The sequence below is a fragment of the Astatotilapia calliptera genome, chromosome 3 (genome assembly GCF_964374335.1).
Source record: "Astatotilapia calliptera chromosome 3, fAstCal68.1, whole genome shotgun sequence".
NCBI lineage: Eukaryota > Metazoa > Chordata > Actinopteri > Cichliformes > Cichlidae > Astatotilapia > Astatotilapia calliptera.
In genome coordinates this window covers 11,400,323-11,415,597 of record NC_137424.1, presented here as the reverse complement: position 1 = coordinate 11,415,597, position 15,275 = coordinate 11,400,323, and the positions used below count along the sequence as shown (strand labels likewise).

Genomic DNA, 15,275 nt, shown 5'->3' with positions numbered 1-15,275 from the left:
TTAGATATTTATGGGATCATCCAGACTGTCTCCCAGGTGATATCTGGAACATGTCGGTTCCAGTAAGATATTCTATATATGGGAGAGACATGATATCTTCTTGGAATAAACTACGTATTCTCTTATTGCTGTTACCAAGTTCCTGTGAAAAGCAGATTTTTCCCACTGCTGACTCAGCTGGATCAGGGAGAGTGACTGAGGCAGATATTGAGCTGTCAGTGTTTTTATATAACATTAAAGTCCCTGAGGGTATGGCACCAAGCACCATTGAGAATTCCCCAACACTGACGGGAAAATTATATAGTGTAAGGAATTCATTGTAAGTAAGTAGTACTCCCTCGTTAAATTTTAAAACTTAGTAGCAGCCGCCATTGTTGGCAGCTGAAATTTGGCTGGGCCGCGCTATGAATTCTGGGATATGGTGGGACACGAAGGACACACCCGACCCATCCTTCAAATTCGGGGGAATGAAGGACGCATTTGAAGGAGTCGAGGAATCGGGACAGCCTTCGTCGCCTGGCTGTGACGTCATCGGCCTTCAAATGCGGCCTCCGGAGGATGCAGCCGACGTTTTGGGACACAGCTTGTGTGTCTTTGTTGGACAGAGTCATGTGACCTCCCAGGGACTACACATGGAAATGAGCAGTTTAGCTCAAATCTGGCAGGTTTCCATCGTCTGTTTTTGTCCTGATGTCCATGAACATGAACACTGTCCCTGTCAAACACGTCCAGATAATCTGATCCAGTGTTCTTCTTCTGTGGTGTTTGTGATGGAGCAGCAGCTGCTGATCCTGATGTCCTCCACCAAGGGGGCAGCAAATTCAGCTGACTGTCATCATTTATTAAAAAGATGTAACAATGTGACATAATGCAATATAATAGTGTCAGTTACACATTGTGGGTTGCACTGTGGCCAGAATGGACATTACCTCCTGCCTAATGGAAGCTGTCAGCCATCCTGCAACCATGAATTAGATAAGCAGAAGTGAAGGGATTGTTAACAACAATTTAATAATAAAATGTAATGTGATAGTTGCACTTTATTAGCTACCCACAATCGTATGAATAATAACCATGAATGCACTGCATGCTCATAGCAAGTTCTTTAGGTTTAAAGTGAGATCCTGCTTTAAAGGGCGCTTCATCTGCTGGGAATGACATGTTTCTTCTAGTATGTAAGGCTCAGCCGATCTTACTGGGACTTACTTTTGTAGATCCACATGCTCTAAACCTGCTGCTCCATGATTGGTGCAGAAGCTTTAAGCTACTATTAACAAATAATGACCATGGACTTAGTTGTTACTACAATAACTTATCATTGAGCAACTTGTATATTTAATTTTACTTGTAAAACTATGCAAGTAGAATTCAATGGGGCACAGTGAGCTGAGCACAGGCCCACTCTGTGACACTCAGAGGTTTGTGGATATCATACTGAGAGTATTGGACACAGTGCAGCCAGCTTGCAGCCACTTTCCCACCACTTTAGCACAATGTTTACATGAGACTCAGCCACACTAATGTTCCTGGGCAGACATGTGGTGCAGCATGGCTGATGGCACTGTACCTGCAGCTGTCATGGACAAGAACCACTCAATACCTCACCCAAGCCAAGCCTGTGCTGATGTTGTGATCTGAGACCAAGACACTAACCCAGGATCATGATATGATGTTGTGAGAGTTTCACTAAGAATTAGCTCTGATTACAAGATTTCAATCTATCGTAACTCTAATTTGTATTTACTTCAGTTTGTTCATCTTGGAGCTGTGTGCAGCTGAGGACAGTCTTATTATTACCAGGTGAGGATATGTAACAGCCACAGTCTGTAGAGATGATGTCACCATGGAGTGGTGATGTCACTGGAGCTGCCAATATGTGCTCCAGCCAAAGCTACACCAGAGGGTTGTGCTGTGTAACAGGTTGGTGCAGGTGGTGTTATCTACATTTGAACATTAGGCAACAGTCTCATGAAGACACTTTATATTGTTCACTAAAGACCAACAATAACAGAGACAAAGGGAGAGCAGCAGAACTAGTGCTAACAATTAGCACTGCTAGCCTGCCCACCAACACCAGCTAATGTTCTAAAAACGATGATCAATGATTTTGCTGTAATGGCTCCAGCTGTCTGTGTCAGGGACACGTTGGAGATGAAGTGAGTGATCCAGTGACAAAGGTTTGGAAACCTGCAGTCAGCTGAGACTAAAGGAGTCACCTGACCGAGAGACGAAATGTTTCACTGAGAACGTCCAGATGAACAGAATCAACCTTTGGGATAATCTGTTCCACACATCCATGTTTCACTTACTGCATTATATTTCCTCATTGCTGTGCACACAGGCCTGTGGCTTATAACCAACTCCAAGTTCAGACTCAGAGGCTGCTGAAGCTGTTTTCTGGAACAGAGACGTGTTGGATATAAAACCAACTCTTCTTTATGTGTCAGCACTGAGGAAAGGAGCAGCTTCGTTTCTAAGTGTATGAAGGACTGTAGCAGTGTGTGTGTGAGCTTTATTTCACAGACAGAACCATGTCAAAAACACAACTTCAGGTAAAAACAATACAAAATCAAAGAGTCTGATCAGAAGGATTAAACAGAGGAGTGTGGGACTGTTTTTAACAGACAGCAGGTTAAGCCAGGCTGGAGGAGTAAACTGAGCCTCGGTGTGAGCAGCAGTGTGTTTGACAGGAAGCTGAGATAAACAGTCTGGAGCCCATTTAGTGCTTCATATGAAAGTGTGAGATTTGAAAGCAAATCTAAAATCAAGCAGGAGTCAGTGTGAGAATGATTTGTGCTTTTCCTCAGTCAGATGCTGGGAGTTTCAGTTCATCCATGTTCAGCATGCTGTGCTTTGTGTAACAGGAGAATATGACAGTATAAATCAAGTCTTCATGTCACTGAAAGCCTCCACAGTCTGCTATGGAGGTGCATCAGTTTGGATTTACAAGAAGAACATTTCTTAAACCTGCCACAAGATGGCGCTCCAACAGAAGGGATGTCCACAGTGTAACACAGACACACACATACTGTGTGAATGTGTGAGTGAATGGGCTTTCAACACAAGGCTTCTGCTGCTACCTTTAATTACATAATTAGCTAACAAGAACAAACTGTTAATTACCACCAAAGAACGGCTCCAGATTTTAGCTGCTGACCATTTTGTGAAACGTTGATTACATCAGCTTATTGTTGATTTTTCAACCTTAATATCAGCTGCTTTAAAGGAGCCTCGTTCTCTGGCAGTAACACTTTTCTTCACTAGATGCAGTGCAGGCACAGTCTGTGTTTCTAAACTACACACTAATGTTCATTGTTGTGCAGCTAAATCCTCCCTCTGGATGGGAAGAATCCCTGTCAGGCTTCAAACACCTGGCTTGGTGTTCTGGAGCTAATGTGTCACCTGTGAGGACTCTGAGATGAACACACAGCAGACACTTCAGTTCTCCGTCTGTGTGTCCTCAGTTTCCCAGCATGCCTTGGCTGTGGTGGTGGAGGTGAATGAGGGGGAACATCTGTCCTGCTGCTCTGTCAGCACTCAGGTTTCATACCTGGTGATCTCAGAGGACAAAGCGGCGTTACAGCAGCGCACGTTGATGAGACCTGATGCTCTGAACAGTTCAGACTTCAGCCTCACTCTGAGAAAACAAACGACTGACTGTCAGCAGCAACTACACCTGCTCCATCAGTGACGGAGAGAAGAACTGAGACTGAGAGACATACAGCTGCAGGTCAAAGGTCAGAAACGCCCGCTCTTTGTACGGGTCAGGAGTTAGTACTGCAGAGGTCAGAGGTCAGCTTGCTGACAAACCATTTGAAACAGTTTGGAGCTAAAAGCACAACAGCAGAGGAAAGAAGAGACACTGCAGAGATGATGCAAAATATTGTGTTTTGTTCTCAGCTGTCAAAAAGTGTAACACACGTGTTCCAGCACAGCCTTTGTGTACTTTCACTTCTCCATACTGTCCATTGGAAATCCTGTTTGTTACTTTTTGATTTCAGTCCATGTGTCCAAAGCAAACTTCTGTCCCACACTTTCTCTGCTGACTCTTCACCGATGCTCAGATGATCTCAGATGATTTCACCAGAACTCATCAAAATTCGGGCTCCACAGAAACCCAGACGTCACTAAACAAGCGTAACAAGCAAAGTGAAAACTGGTCGTTCAGCTTTATTGACCAAAGATAAGCTCACATGTCACCTCATGACACAGACACTTATTTCCACAGCATGCACGAGGACTGACAATAAGTTTCTATATTTTTTTTTCTTCTTTTTTTTTGTCCCGTTTGGATCTTTAGCCATCAGAATTGTTGTCTTAAGGCCATGAAAGATGCCAAGCGGATTTATTTTACCAAGTGGATCATCATGGCCTTGCCATATTGGTCCATGTGATTGACCTTTATTATAATTATGAATTTATTTTATTTTCGGTTGCTACAAACGGGACAGACATGACTGGGGGATAGGACAGGGAGAAAGAATGAAAGAAAGAGAGGGAGAGAAAGAAAACCAAAGGGGAGAAGAGACGGTGAGAAGGGGGGGAAGAGAGAAAAAAAACACAAACAAAACTCCTGGGTCACCTGTATGGAGAAAAAAAACAGAAGAGAAAGCAAACAACAAAGAGCAACATAATAAAAAAAAAAGCACCATCACAATAAACTAGCTAGCAGTAGATAACAGTAGATACTAAATAATAAACGATATTGTGCAGCACGCAAGATAGACAGCGCACAATGTGCTTTGAGGCAGCAGCCAAGAAAGGTGTAGTCCGCGTCTGTGAATACCCATGTGTACACCTGTGTGCACACCTGTGTGGATCAGCATGCTTGTATTCCAAAGGTTTCTCCATGTAATGATCTGCTAGGGAGTCTGGGGAGCCACAGCCCCGTCCACCAGGGCATGAAGCAGGTATGGAGGAGATCCAGGCCCCAGATATCCAGAGACCCCAGAGTACAAGGACCCAAGGAGGACCACCAAAGGGGGGGGAACCGTGCCACCCTCCTGGGAAGAGCTGAGTAAAGCCCCAAAGGAGAGGTCACCCCGCAGCTACGGAGCAGAGGCCAGAGGGGGTTGCAGTGGCGTGCCCGCGGGCTCTGCCGGCAGCCAGCTGTGCCAGAGAGGACCGAGCTTCAGGCCCAGAGGCCTGAAGCTCGGTCCTCTCTGGCACAAAGAGAGGTTTCCACCAAGGAAACTAGCTAACAGGTGGAGCGACACCACTGCGTACCAAAGGTTATAAAGTTAACCACACAGCAGACACTCTCGGTGCGTCAGCTGTGTGGAATCGAGTTGTTCTTGCATTAATACACATACTGAAGGAACTGCCATGAGAAAGGTGAACTGAAGCTTTGATGCTAAAGTTAAGAACCTTTTGTTCACACTGGCAAGTGTTCAATGTTACCATTTATGCCAGTTTATTAATAAAGTACTTTTAAAAACAGCAGCAGGGCTGACAAAAGTGCAATAAAACCAAAAATCTATGAAACAGCAAATAATGAAATATTTTCATTTCAAGACCTTTTTATTAACTCTTCTCCGGCCTTTATAGCACATTTACTTGTCTTACACTCTTTCAGTTGATGTGAGTGACCAATATCTAATTCATTAGCTCACTAGTGCTTTACTGTTATATTCAGTCTGCTGACTGAGATCAGGTGACATTAAAAAAATCGCTAGTGAATGAAATGTGAAAACAAAAATCATTGTGATCAAAGCTCTCTTGTTTGCTCTGAGGCACTAAAGCCTGCACAGGTAATAAGCTTCTTGGCTTTAAGTGAGGATTTCCATTCGTTTGCAAGCAAATGAAGAAACAAAAGTTTGTACGGACTTTAGCGCCCTGTTGTCCTCATGTATGGACGTCACATTTTATTTTACCGCCCATCTAGTTTCGTAACCACATGTCCAACTTAGGGTTGCAGGAAGGGGAGCTTCAGTACATGTTCACGTACTGTGTTGTGTGATATACTATAAGTGTTTGTCCCATAAGTATTTGGACAATGAACTCTGCTGTAGCTGTGTCTCTGTCCAAAGTAAAACAATCAGGATGTGTTGAAGTGCAGAATCAGAGTTTTAATTCGAGGGATTTAACAAAAGAACTGCTTTAACTGCTTACTGGCTGCGTTCAGCTGTTACTCACAGGGCACCACAGTGGGTGACTGTTCATGTGTGATTGGACACATTTTTAGGCCTGATGCCATTTCTGACACAACCCAAAAGAGATGTTTTGTCTCCTCCTGAGATTCAGCTGCTGAGCTTCCACTTGGTAGGCAAATGTGTAAAGAACTATATTCAGGGGCGTTTTTAGCCCGTTTTGGGGGGTGCTTCCCAAAATGGATCAAAGCACCCCCAAAGATTTCTTACTTTTTTGACAATATTTGGTGTTTGTGTGATACACTACAAAAAATATAGAAAGTATACAGTACTTGGTTGAGATGTAATCTTTTAACAACAGAAGTATAGATAACCCCCCTCCCAGAATGGTTTGTTCCAGCTCGCCTCTTCCCTGCTCTGGCTCTGGTGCCCTTTTTGCCAGAGAGATGGTGGCTGAGACGCAGCAGAGCGGAGGTGGAAGTGCCTGGCTTAAAACAGGACATGTTAGCTGCATTTAACCTTCAGTTACTCTTTATATAGTTGGTAGGAGTCAGACCATGTTTCTGTTTACCTGAAAAACATTACACCAGGTAACCTGCTGGGTTAAAAACGTGTTTTCTGACGATGTTTGTCCGTAGCTGCTGTTGTTACCACTGTCCTGTTAGAAAAGGAAGGAATGAGAGAAGCTGCTCACTTTGTCATATGTGCCGATATTAAACCCAAGGTACTTACCAGCTAACTGACTGGATTCCCATTAACCTTATAACTCCTGTTGTGTGTGTGTGTGTGTGTGTGTGTGTGTGTGTGTGTGTGTGTGTGTGTGTGTGTGCGTGCGTGTGTGTCAGTCAGGTTCATAAAGGATATAGGGACATTTTTTCAAAAAAAGCAGCAACATTCAGGTAAAAATGAAAGAACAAATGATCCGTCAATAAAGGATAATGTTGGATCAGTGTTTCAGTATTTATGTCTTTTATTTGATGTTCATGTGTTTGGTTATTTGCCTTTTGGTTGAAAGTACACTGAGGGAGGACTTTTTTTATTAGTGATTTCAATAGTCCTTATATGAAAGAGACAGGAGAGGAACTTCCCTTCCAGTATGGTAAGACTCGTAAGCAGCAGACCAGGGAGGAGGCTCCTATCGCAGACCTGTCTCCTCCTGACAGCGCGTCGCCGCACAGTCCCGCCCCACTCCACACCTGAACACGGACTCCCTCGTCTCACCGTCAGATGCAGGCAGAAGGGCATCCCTGCCCTGTTGTGTATTGCAGCCATTGCCACCCACTGTTGCTGTTCCTGCGTTGGGACTGGATCGCCGAACGACTCGCGGCACAGTCAGGCAGCAGTTCCTTCCACACACGTGTGGGCTTGCACGCGTTCCTTTTTCTCCTGCTCACCTTTCGTGCGTCACTCCTCTTTTTGTCTCTGCGCTCACTATCCCCTTTAACAGGTCAACCTGGCGGCTGATAGGCCACCTTGGGGAACGCCCCCACCTCACAGGTGCCTACAATTGTCTGTTTAGTCCACAGTGGATTAAAGGGACATGGTACAACATTAACACACATAATATAAATATAAGGATAAAACCATGCCACCATATCAATAAACAAACATGCAATATAAATATCACAATAAAATCATGCAAATAAAATCAACACTATGTACCAATACACAGATTGATAAAACATAAAAACACAAATTTCCACTGTGTGACATCTGCGTGTGATTATCAGTTCAAAGAGGGAGAGAGGAAAGATGGGAAAGAACAAGGTCAGGAAGAATCAGGTAAGGAAACAGACAGGGAGCAGTGACAGTTACAACAGAAACTGTTAAACTGCTTGAGAGAGTTGATCACCAAACACTGATAGATTTGCCAACCTGAAGGTGAGGTGACGTTAAAATAAAAGAAACAATCTGCAGAGCCAAGACAAGGCTAATCAAAAGGTACTGGCTGAAGCATGTTTATTAAATTGTGTTAAAATGTACAAAACAGTGATGTCATGTTTTGAGACTTGATGAATTTAAGAATCTTATGATTTAATACAGAAATTTGCAGACTTGCACAGAGAGGGTAAAATTAGGATGACGGATAACGGAGACAAAGACAACGAGGACAGGAAGGAACAGGGGTTTAAATGCACCAAGGAGACAGTCAGAGAGAACTTGGGACAACTGGAGGCATGTAGGGATGCAGGGACTGACAGAGACAGGGAAGACATCTCATCGTGACGAGTAAAGTTTATCTTGCCTGGCTGGGCAGCTCTCTGGGTGCTCAGCACCCCCAAAGCTCTGATCTTAGAATCGCCCCTGGTTGAGACGCATTTTCTCTAAACACCGGGTCTCTGTGGCTTTTAAACACCTAAACACGCTGCACCAAAAACTGGTCCACCCCAAGGATCGGGTCCCCCGACACAAACAGAGTAACATAGTGTACGCTGTTAAGTGCAGGAGTATTGCCAGGATTTATACATCTGGGAAACCAAACAACCTCTGGCTAAGAGGATGGCACAACACAGAAGAGCCACCTCGTCAGGCCAGGACTCTGCAGTCTGTTTACACCTACAGGCCAGCGGACACTCTTTCAAGGATGAGGATGTAACATCCAGGACAGGGATGAACGCTGGTTTGAGGGCGGAGTCAAGGAGGCCATTCACGTGAAAAGGGAAAGACCATCTCTGAATGGAGGAGGGGCCTAAGGGTACATCTGTCACCATCTTACATGCTGTGATTGCAGCCATTCCCCAGCTCTCTGTGAATGGGACTCATGGACATGGATCAGTGGTTGTTGATCAATGGTCATGAGAATTTGCATAATTAAGATTAAGGAACTGACCTCAGCCCCAGTGGGCTGGTTTCAGTCATTATGCAAATGTCCTGTTTATAAGATTGAAACCTGCAGTCAGCTGAGACTGAAGACGTCACCTGATGATGACAAAACGTTTCTCCCACAAAACGCTACGTCCAGATGAACAGAACCAACTTTTGGAGACTCGTCTCTTGTACTGACTCACAGTTTTGTGTCTCTTGCAGCTGTTTCATCGGGCATGTTTGTTGTGACCCAGAGTCCAGATGTTTCTGTCATGGAGGGAGAGACCGTAAGCATCACCTGCTGCTGGACAAGAACGTTTGAAAGATTCAGAGTGGCCTGGCTGAAAAATCAAACAATAATTAAGAGAGAGACCAACGCAAATCAATCTCCAAGTCTCTGAAAAAGGAGGCAAAGACTCATCTTTGAACATTTCAAACATCAGAGGATTCAGGAACATACATCTGTAAAGTGACTGTGGAGATTCCACCTTTAACTGTGTCTAAAGGAAATGGGACCATCATCACAGTCAGAGAGAAGACGGTGAATAACAACAACAACAACCACACAGACTCCAGTGAGTGAACACGTTCAGTTTGGTGACCAACACGCCTCCAAAATATGTCAACGTCACCTTTTACAGATTAAACGCTGTCACATGAAAGTCTAGTCTGTCACGTGTCTGTGCTGTTACCGTACACGTGGCAGCCTTCAGTCGTCTGAAGGGAGGATTAATAAACATTGAATCCTCCAAACCAGAGCGATGAAACTACCTGAACGTCTGTCAGCTGAAAACCTTCAAACTTACAGACGTTTGTGACGACTGGCTTAGAAAAAACTTTACAAACTTGTTCAGCGTTTTTGGTTTTGTTTTAAATTTATGTGATGATTCCAAAAACACTGCTGATTAAAAATGAATGATTGACTTTTGACTGATTGTCTCATTTAATGAATTAATTAATACTTATCATAGTAAACTCCTCTGGGTTACCATAGTAACACGACCAGTAAAGATGCTTTGGCATGCAGACTGGAGCAGCAGGGATCAAACCACCGACCTTTCTATTGTCAGGTGACCTGCTCCACATCCTGAGCCCCACTTCTCATGACAAATGACTTCCTTTTCCTTTTCTTTTATTCTCACTGACACTTGAGGATTGATCATGTTTGATTAGAGCTGCTGCTTATTCTGCAGCCACAGGATGTGCCGAGGCTCAGGGAGGGGCAGCCATGTGACCAGTTCGTCTGAGAGAAAGAAGACATCAAAGACGTGCTGTGGAAGAGCCAGATATGAATAGTAACTCATGATTAAACACGTAGAGGTGTATTAACACACAGTGAGTGAAGAAGAAACACCCAGTGCCTCATGGGAGTCCCCCAGCAGCCTACACCTATTGGGTGGTTGTTACATGTACAAGATTCAAACTTGTGATTTGAACTAAATAATTTCATGTTTCTGTCGTGAACATAATTAAATCCTGGAGCATCTGCATGAAATTCAGACACTTAATTCTTGTTCTTGTTGAGATGGCAGGATACAATCTAGTAAGAGTGGTTAGTTACCTGGACTCACGAAGTTCACAAGATCACATTAGATGTCAAACTGCAGGAAAATCACTGGAGTTTTCAGCAGCAGACAACTACGCCCACAACAACAGATTTTTTTGAGTGTAACTAAGGGAGGATCCAGGGTCACCTGGTCCAGCCCTAACTATATGCTTTAGCAAAAAGGAAAGTTTGAAGCCTAATCTTGAAAGTAGAGATAGTGTCTGTCTCCCGAATCCAAACTGGAAGCTGGTTCCACAGAAGAGGGGCCTGAAAACTGAAGGCTCTGCACGTGGGGTCAAAAATGACCCCAGGGGTTGTTTTTCTCCAAAATCTTTAAAATGCAAAGTTGTAATATATTCATATTCCAGGTATTCCTCATAAAATATGTTTGTAACATGAGGCCATTTGCATTTTTATTTATTTTTTCATTAATTAAAAAATTGCAGTTTTTGTATCACTACCCCACTCTTCCACAAGTGGGGTTAAAAATGACTCCAAGCAGTTATTCTATGGTTTCTAGTTTCGATCCCTTGCCCTTCATGTTGCTCTGTGTCCCCTCTGTTCTGTGTAGTCTGTGTTTGCATGTTTGAGTTCCCCTCTGTGTCTCTCGGTTCTTAGAGTCCTCTGCCTTATGGTTTATGTCTCTGTGTTTCTTAGTTGCTGTCTCCACTGTGTCAAGTTTGCGTCTCGGTGTGATCCTTCCTGTTTTACTTTGAAGGTCCGTGTCTTATGTGAATGTGTCCTGCTTTGCTTGTCTCGTCAGTCCTGATTTCTCCCAGCTGTGCCCTCCTTCTGTGTCTCATTCCCCTCGTTACTCCCCAGTGTATTTAAACCCTGTGTTTCTCTGAGTCAGTGTCGCGTTGTCCCTCATGCTGTGTGTGATTCTCCCCGTGTCTTCTGGTATGTGTTATAATTAGCATTTCCCAGTTTAGTTTTGTATTGCTTGTGTTCTGTTTTCCAGCAATAAAGCTGTGCTTTTGAGTTCAACTTCTGTCCCCGTGAGTTTGCGTTTGGGTCCAATCCCTGCCTGCCACACAGCGTTTCATGACAGTACGACGTGACCACAACATGGACCCAGCAGACTTACCCGGGGAGAGCGATCTGATACGTGTCCAACGCCTAGTCGAGTGGATAACCCACACTTCAAATACACGGGCAAAGATTGTGGGAATAAATGCTATCGAAGCAATCCTCGGAGGAAATTCCCATCTCCACCAGGTCAGAGGATGTGTGGACTTATTGGCCAATTTGAGGCGGCGCGAGCTCGGAAAAAATCAGATTTGGCCCAGCAGCAACAGACAACAGCCACCCTGCAGCAGCCACGTCAGCCACACCAGCCGGAGCCGTCTGCGAGGAAGAAACGACGATCACGCCGCCAGCGCGCCACCCCACAGCCGGACGTTCGGACTTGTACATCGCCGGCTGTGGTGAGTAAGCACTCTTTTTCTGTGTCGAACCGTGGGACTAATCATTCAGGGGTTGTGTTTTGTGCTACGGATGGTAATGTGAACAGTTTATCAGCTGCCCAGCCTCCTGAAGCTCTCTTAGCTGCCCAGCTACAAGCTGCGTCTCCTGTGTCCCTGCTAGCACAGCCATTAACTCCACCACAAGCTCCATTTTCACCTCTACCATCGCTTCAGTCATCAATTCGGTCTGCCGCTCAGTCACCCTTAGCTCCATCTTCCACACTACCATCTGTTTCTCTTCCGCCACAACCATCACTACACTCAGCCATTCAGGCTGCTACTCAGTCAGTCATTCAACCTATAGCCCTGCCATTAAGACACTCTGTAGCTGAGCCATTAGCCATCCAACCCGCAGCCAATTCAGCTGCTCCTCCACCCGTTACACCTCCACCACAACAGTCACTGCAGTCTCCAGTTCAGTCCCCTGCAGCTCAGCTTTCCCCAGTGCAGCCTCCCTTAGCACAGTCATCCACTCAACCACCAGCACCACAACCGTCACTACCTCTAGTTCAGTCCCCTGTGCAGTCATTTACTTCTCCACCATTAGCAGCTCAGGTCCCCGTGTGTCCAGCAGCTCAGGTCCCCGTGTGTCCAGCAGCTCAGGTCGCACCTGAACCTTTGGCCCAGTTCCCCGTAGCAGTGCAGTTTTCTAGCCAGCTTAACATTGAGCCCGGGGTCCCAATTCTCTCTGGCTCTACATCAGCTCCTGCTGGAAGCTCGGATGAGCTCATCCAGCACTCCGCGGCTCCCGTGCCGCCATCTACCTCATCCGCTGGGGGTTCCAGTGAGCCCAGCCAGCACCTCCTCGTCTCCGCTGGAGGGTCCGAGGGGCCCGTTCAGCCTCCTCGTCTCCGCTGGAGGGTCCGAGGGGCCCGTTCAGCCTCCTCGTCTCCGCTGGAGGGTCCGAGGGGCCCGTTCAGCCTCCTCGTCTCCGCTGGAGGGTCCGAGGGGCCCGTTGCTCCACCAGCGTCATCAGCTTCAGCGTCGCCTGGTCCAGCTTCTGCTTCGGCTTCGTCAGCCTTGTCTGGTCCAGCCTCCTCCGAGCCTTCATCCCCGTCTGGTCCTGCCTCGCCTGGTCCTGTGCCCACCGAGCCTCGGCCAGTACGCCTGACACTTAAGAACCGCCGCTGCCTTCCGCGCGGCCGGCCCCCTGAACTGCTCCGTCGTCTCCTTCGCCGCCGCCGTTGCCGTCCACATAGTCGGCCCCCTGAACTGCCCTGTGTTTGGGCTGTTTTCTTGGGCTCCGGTGTTTGCTGTGCTCCGCTTTTGTTATCTAAAGTAACACGGCTGCTATGAGGCCAGCTAGGATCCCTGTGGCCCTACATATGATCCCGGACGGATGGGATGAAGAGCCCATTGGCGGCATTGACTCAGAACTGAAAATTAATGAAAAAATAAATAAAAATGCAAAGGGCCTCATGTCACAATCATGTTTTATGAGAAATACCTCAAATATGAAAATATTACAACTCTTCGTTTTAAAGATTTTGAAGAATAACAACAGAGTTTATAGCAAAATGCATTGTTTCTATTTGGGGTCATTTTTGACCCCACTCGTGGAAGAGTGTAGGTATTGGTAGGTTGTGCATCCAAGGGTTAAATACTCTAGGAACAACAAGTAGGCCTGCAGTGTGAGAGCAAAGTGCTCTAATAGGGTGATATGGTACTATAACAGGGGTCCCCAACTCCTGGGGCCTGTTCTTCGTACCTCGCTAAGTAAGTTACATGTATGTGATTATTACAGATGTAATTCATATTTCAGAGTAGTAATTGTAAATTACTTCGTGTAATCAAGATGAGAGACCACGGCTATAAAAGCGAAGGTGGATTTGGGAAGCCTGTCGCAGCCATGTCCTGTCCGTATATGCGAGCCACCTATTGCGGGAAGGTGCAAGATTGATAAGGAGAGTTTACAGAATCCAGCGTATATTGCGGGACAGACAGGATCCTTTAGCTCAGCGCGACAGTGTGCTCATTGAGAGATATCGATATTCCCGTGAGGATATTATTTACTTAACCAACTTGTTGACGAGGGGGTGCAGGACCACCACCTGTCTTTTTTTTTTTGCTCTGCCCTTTTCTTGGTTGCTGTTATGAACAAACAAACAGATTATTTCAGGGTCTCTTTCCAAGAGACGAAAAGCAATATAAGTGATAAATATTACCATTCTGTGGAATATTCTTATATTTCACTTTTACTTGTTCCCATGTTCTAGTGGGTCCTGTTGTGGCTCTAATGTGTAAGGGGATATAATATAACATATTATAATATTGGATAATATAGTGTAATATAATAAATCTATGGATAAATAATAAAGTGACTGAATAGTGGTATTGTCATGCGCTTTGGGTGCCTTGAAAAGCGCTATATAAATCCACTCCATTATTATTGTTATTATTAAATTACTTACGAGTTTAATTTGTCAGCAACTTTCTGCCAGCCCTCTCTCCTTGCTTTTGCAGCCTTTGCAGTGTTCCCTTGCGTTTTAATTAAACTCTGAAACTCCTGAAATCCCTCACTCAAGAAAATACCGAGCGCGCCCCTTCGACATTTTCGCCGACCAATCAGCGGGTTGCCGATCAATGTTTCTACTATCGATGTGTAGCCCCTTTTACGACACCCAGTGATGTCACATTACTGCGTCCAGCTGTACTAATCGTCAACAACAGGTGTGTCCGGGGAACCGGATTAGCGAGCTCACGGTTAGCGCGATGGTTTGGTCTTGGATGTGTCATTTGATCTTGGATGTAGTAAGCGACGTACGAAGAACGGGCCCCTGGACTCCGGTCCAAATCCAGACCCCAAGAGGATTTTGTCCGGATCACAAAGCAGTTTCTCATTTACCGCGTAGTTGGATAGTTTCTTCCTGCCGGCTGCCGTGGCTGACTTTTGAACTGGCGCGACACGCAGCTATGCAGGTTAGCATCATGCTGGTCCACTCTCCCAGCAAGCTGTTGGCGGTAATGCACCACCAACTGCCAATAAAACGACAAAGAAGAACAAGCTATGTGGGTATGTGAGTTGATAGGTTACTATCTTGGGCGCTTGCGCTTGCTGAGTGGATGAGTAAAAGAAGATGGCTTTGTCAAAAATACTTATAAAGTTATAAAGAGAGGAAGTCTGAAGAGCTGTTATGAAATCAAACATAAGAACTTCAACCAAAACTGTACACCTGGGTCTGACGGTAGAACAAGAAGAATAAATGAGGTATGAGCGGCTACACGGCTGATAACAGTCTGTGACAGCACAACAGCATACGAGTGTTCACTGTGAGCACGGTGGATTTTAGGAGGACACAAGACTTTCACTGACTGGAAAATGATAAAGAGTGAAAGGAAGCTGCAGCAGAAACACTTTTTAGTTTGGAA

General features: G+C 45.4%; 1 protein-coding gene across 1 annotated transcript in view; it reads right to left on the bottom strand.

Moving 5' to 3' along the window:
• Positions 1-15,275, bottom strand: part of LOC113011589 (NACHT, LRR and PYD domains-containing protein 12-like) — a 534,299-nt gene that overhangs the window by 145,917 nt on the left and 373,107 nt on the right. The gene's annotated exons all lie outside the window — the stretch shown is intronic.